The following is a 6000-nucleotide window of genomic DNA, read 5'->3' on the forward strand; positions in this document are numbered from 1 at the left end:
AAGGCAAGGATACTACTGGCCGACAATGCTAGCAGACGCACAGGAATACGTCAAGAAATGTGAAAAATGTCAAGTTTTTTCAGCAGTCATCAATCGTCCTGCAAACGATCTCATGTCAATCCTAAATCCAGTATCGTTCGCCCAGTGGGGAATGAACATTCTGGGACCATTCACAACGGCATCCGGTGGAAGAAAATTTCTGATAGTGGCAGTCGATTATTTCACCAAATGGATAGAAGCAGAACCGGTGGCAAAGATAACTGCAAATCAGGTCAAAAAGTTCATATGGAAAAATATAATCACCAGGTTCGGATTACCGATGGCAATCGTGATGGACCATGGGGTACAGTTTGATTGCTCGCCAGTTCAAAGTTTTTTGAGTATGTACAAGGTCAAGTTTGCCTACTCTTCTGTTTGTCATCCCCAAAGCAATGGACAGGCAGAAGCTGCCAACAAACAGATACTGGCAGCAATGAGAAAGAAGCTAGACGACTATAAGGCTGGTTGGGCCGATATTGTTCCAGAGATACTTTGGGGAAATAGAACCACCGTTAAGGAAGCAACGGGAGAGAGCCCATTCCGTCTATGTTTCGGATCAGAAGCAGTGATACCAGCAGAAGTAGGGTTACCTACATTCAGGATCCAGCATTATGAAGAAAACAAGAACGGTAAACTGTTAAAGCAGGAGCTGGATCTTCTACCAGAGATCAGACTCAGAGCAGAAATCAGATCGGCGGCTTACAAGCAGCGCATAAGTAATGCCTACAACAAAAGAGTAAAACACAGACAGCTTGAAGTAGGAGACCTGGTGCTCCGCAGAACTGCAGCTACAGGCAAGGAAAAGGCCCAAGGAAAGTTAACCCCAAACTGGGAGGGGCCTTATCAGATATGGGAAGAAATCGTACCAGGAGCTTTTAGGCTGATGGATATGGGTGGAACAGCGCTAAAAAATTCATGGAACGCCAGCGTCCTTAGAAAGTTTTATGTGTAGTCACTAACCCAAAAAGGCCGATTGAGCCAGGCCTATTATGGTCCATGAAATGAAAGAAAATCGAGGAATTCAAAGCAGAAGAATCAAACCCTTAAAGTAGGTTAGCAAGGCTACTATCAGCTTGCTGACTCGGGGTAATGTATAATCAAAAACCGTGATTCAAACCCTTAAAGTAGGTCAGCAAGGCTACTATCAGCTTGCTGACTCGGGGTGATACGAATCAAACCCTTAAAGTAGGTCAGCAAGGCTACTACCAGCTTGCTGACTCGGGGTAATGTATAATCAAAAATCGTGATTCAAACCCTTAAAGTAGGTCAGCAAGGCTACTATCAGCTTGCTGACTCGGGGTGATACGAATCAAACCCTTAAAGTAGGTCAGCAAGGCTACTATCAGCTTGCTGACTCGGGGTAATGTATAATCAAAAACCGTGATTCAAACCCTTAAAGTAGGTCAGCAAGGCTACTATCAGCTTGCTGACTCGGGGTGATACGTATCAAACCCTTAAAGTAGGTCAGCAAGGCTACTACCAGCTTGCTGACTCGGGGTAATGTACAATCAAAAATCGTGATTCAAACCCTTAAAGTAGGTCAGCAAGGCTACTATCAGCTTGCTGACTCGGGGTGATACGAATCAAACCCTTAAAGTAGGTCAGCAAGGCTACTATCAGCTTGCTGACTCGGGGTAATGTACAATCAAAAATCGTGATTCAAACCCTTAAAGTAGGTCAGCAAGGCTACTATCAGCTTGCTGACTCGGGGTGATACGAATCAAACCCTTAAAGTAGGTCAGGAAGGCTACTATCAGCTTGCTGACTCGGGGTAATGTACAATCAAAAATCGTGATTCAAACCCTTAAAGTAGGTCAGCAAGGCTACTATCAGCTTGCTGACTCAGGATAAAGTACCAGATTCAAAAAGCACAATTGCATAAATGAGGGCAAGCATAAAATAGAAAAATAAAACAAACAACACAAGTATCATAAGTATAAGAGAAACACAATCTGATAAAACAAATTCGACAGCCAACACCAAGACTAAATTTCGTTAGCTGTTAACACGGCACAGGATAAGTTCAATAAAGTTTACAAAAACAAGGCTTAAAATGAGGGGCAAAAGGTGCCACAAACAGCTGATAACAAAAATGCGTTTACAAAAAAAAGACTAGTCACGATAAGCAAAAACGCCAGATGAACCGCAGGAGGATACCGGTGATGACTGCCCGCATCTTCAACCTTGTGGATGATCTGTCTGGTTAGTGCTGGAGGATAGGATGGCAGGATCCAGATAATCTTCTTCTTTCAACTCAATGGGAGGAAGAGTCAAGGGATCAACATTCTGAATGATCTCCTCCGGAATGATCTGTGACTCCCAACCGGTTGGTACCCTGTGCTTTTCCTCCACCAGGAAAGCATACTTAATATCCTCACAGTCCTCCTTGGTAAGGCCAATACCATGAACGCCACAACGGTGGGCAGCAAACCAGCCACCGTTATGACTATCCGTGATACGCTTACTATAGGTTCGGGACCGAGAAAATCGCAAGGCACCATCCCGAGCACCGGTCTTGTAAGCAGCTTTGGCCTTCTCATCCGCCTCCAGCAACTTCTCAGACAGCTCCTTGTTCTTGGTCTCCTCTGCCTCCAGTTTGTTCGCAACATTCTCCAACTCTTGGTTGCGTTGCTTCACCCTTTTCAGCTCGGAAGTTTTTTGGTCCAGATCTTGCTTGGCGTCATTCACCTGCTTCTCCAGCTCAGCCTGCCTTTTCTGAAGGTCTTCATTATGCTCCTGGTAGCAGAGGTACAGCTTCACAAGCTCCACTGCAGAGTTACAGGCCTACAAAAGACAAATCGTCAAAAAACAACACCGATTGCATACCTTGAACAAATATATATATATATATATATATATATATATATATATATATATATATATATATATATATATATACAAAAAGCATACCATAAAAGTAACACCGATTGCATACCTTGAGCAAGTCATTCATATGTTGGGCAGCCGGCGCGTCAATCTCAGCAGCAGGATTGTCGCGAGGAGTAGCCAGATCCTTCAAAGCCCTCCAACCCATGCAACCACCTCCTTTGCAGTCGTCGGTGAGTATCGACTCACCACGAAGAAGATCGATTTTAGGGTTCCAGGGTTCGTCAGGCTCACCAGGAGGAACCTCAAAGTACTTCATCTTCCTGGGAGTTAAGCAAATCGGAGTCTTCTCAATCCACTCTCCAGGACGGACGAAGACACCCATGTTCAGACCAGAGCTGGTACCAGCACTCTGGCTAGGGCGAACATACCCAGAAGAGGTATGAAGAGTAGGAGGCATGAGAGGAGGAGTCTTCTGGCCCATACCAGCAACATCAGTATCATTAACCTCTTGCTCTTGATTCTGGCGGGTTGGGGTCATAAGATCCACAACCATCAAGTCTGGTTGGGCTATCGGCTCAACATTCTCAACAGCATCACCCCCTTGGCCTGCGACGTTCGCATCGGCAGCTGATTCAAAACCCTTCTCAGGAGACTTCTGCTGAGACTTGTCAGGGGCAGGCTGTGTAGTACCGTCCACTCGAGACCGATTCACCCGAGTGAAGGGTTGGTTACGATCACGAGGACGCCTGCCAGTAAGGGCAGCACCACGACCACAATCCAAACTTTTAAAACCACCGGCCATATCAGGAGCAGTATGAACGGTTTTGAAGACAGGTTTTGGAGCAGGATTGTCGGGAGCAGTATGAGTCGTTTTGAAAACAACTCCAGTGGGTGCACGGATGGAAAGTGGTTTGGGAGCTGGTATGGAGCTTAATCTTTTTGTCTTCTTAGCAGGAGACTCACTCACAACCTCCTCCCGAGTCGAACCACGCTTTTTGTTGGCTTGGGTTGCGTAGGTCGACAGAGTAGAAAACACACCTTTCGGATTGGGAGGGTTGTTGGTAGTAGGACGACCGTCTTTGCCCTAACCGAGAATAGCAAAGTTGAGAGTATGCAGACCTGGTAAGAAAAAACAAACAAAAGATTTAAACACAGACAAACAACAAAGCGTACAAAACAAGAAAAGCATACTTAAACAATATAAGAGGGGGATATAGCTATCAGCCCCACGACCATACCAAGAGTATGGGTGTGGCACAAGCCAACTGCAGACATCGGCCCATTTCCCAAAATATACTTAGCAGGAGGCAACCAGTACTTAGGAACGGTCACAGACTTCTGCAAACCGGTTTCAACATGCAAACAGGACACAAACTGATGGGCCCTTTTCTCCCTGAAACCCAACTCCCGAATGGGGTAATGGTTCATATGAGGACGGGGGAGATGAAAGCGAGTCCGAATGGGGAAGTCAGAAGGCACTCTCAACCAGTAGAACTTCTTTTCCCAGTCTTTACAGCTAGACAACTTGGGGTTGACTGTCATTTTGCTTGCCTTGGTATAAAAAGACCACCATCCAGACATCTTTTTATACTTTTTCAACCAGATCAACCGCCTAAACAGGTTAATGGTTTGGGGCCATTGTTTAAAAGACAGCAGCCAGGTAAAAGCCACCACATTCCTCACTACCTGAGGCGTTACCTGCGCCAAACATACGTTCCAAGCCCGGAATACCTTCTCTATAAAAGGATGAAGGGGAAATCGGAGGCCGAAATCTAGATGATGGGCATACACGCCGATATGATCAGGAGGACAATCCAAAATCACACTCCCCTCAGCAGGAATCACAAGACGGTACCCTCTGGGCAGTTTCAAGTACTCTTTGGCCCAGCGCGGATGGTCGTCTTTGATAGCCCTATCACGAAAAGATTTGATTATTTTAGCTTTGAAAACGGCACTACCAGCAGGAGGAGGACTCTCAACCCTGTATCTCATCTCCTCCGTATCGGAATCTGGTTCCACATCCAGATCCCCTTCTCTCAAAACCTGCTCACACAGAGAGGTCACGTCTTCACCATCATCCCACAACTTGCCAATATCATCATCAGAATCCAAAATTGAATCCCCTATATCCTCATCTTCTTCCCCACCACTACCGACGGAGTTGTCGGACCCCGCAACATCGTTAGCACGACTGCTAACCTCCCCTTCATCCATCTGACGGCTCCCACCAGCCACGTCCTCTAGATGGGCACCCCTGACGGCATCCTGGTTAAAAGACACAACAACATTGCCAAAATTAGTGCCATAGTCACCATATCCTTTACCGGCAGGGTCCATAAATTGCGTCCATGATCGAAGTTCGTACTCAAGGTCAATAGAGGGAGCATCCACTGCCGGGATTGTTTCGCAGTTATCTACTAAATTCAAATCACGACGAATATCGGCTCGTACCTGTTTCCGCATATGAGCCTGTAATTCCTTTGCAGCATCCTCATAGGACGGTTCGAAATAATCAGAGGTAGACGGTTTATCATCATCCTCAAAGTTGACATCCTCAGAAGTGGATACAAGGTCAGCATCGTCATACCCAGCCCCACTCAACACATTCTCACTATCTCGCTCACTCGACATTATACCCAAATATAAACCTATACGAAGGAAGAAACAAAAACAAAAAAGACTATACCTTCTCGCACAACGGAAATTTAGCAGCCCAGAATCGAGGTACAGCACTTCCGCAAGCACCACAGTCAGCAACAGAAACAGCGGCGAAAAAATAACTCGCAGGAACAAAGGAGAAGATTTGAGAAGGAGAGAGAAAAGTTTGAAGAAAAGAGCGAAAGTGTTTTGACGTTTTAAGAAAAGAAAGTTAAATAGTCAAAAATCGAGGAAAACGGGCGATTTGACAGTTAAAGGGAGTTGAAAGGACAGAGCAAATCTCAGCCATTGAAATAAAATGATAAAGCGACACGCGTCGCATAGCATGCAGATGCATCACACGTGGAATGAATTTAAGCGGTACAAATTCAAAATACTTCCTAAAAAATTCCAAAATCTCAAGGGGACTAGTCAGCATCCAAAATCTCAAGGGGGCTAGTCAGCATCCAAAATCTCAAGGGGGCTAGTCAGCAT

This window comes from Spinacia oleracea, chromosome 2 (assembly GCF_020520425.1).
Source record: "Spinacia oleracea cultivar Varoflay chromosome 2, BTI_SOV_V1, whole genome shotgun sequence".
Classification (NCBI taxonomy): domain Eukaryota; kingdom Viridiplantae; phylum Streptophyta; class Magnoliopsida; order Caryophyllales; family Amaranthaceae; genus Spinacia; species Spinacia oleracea.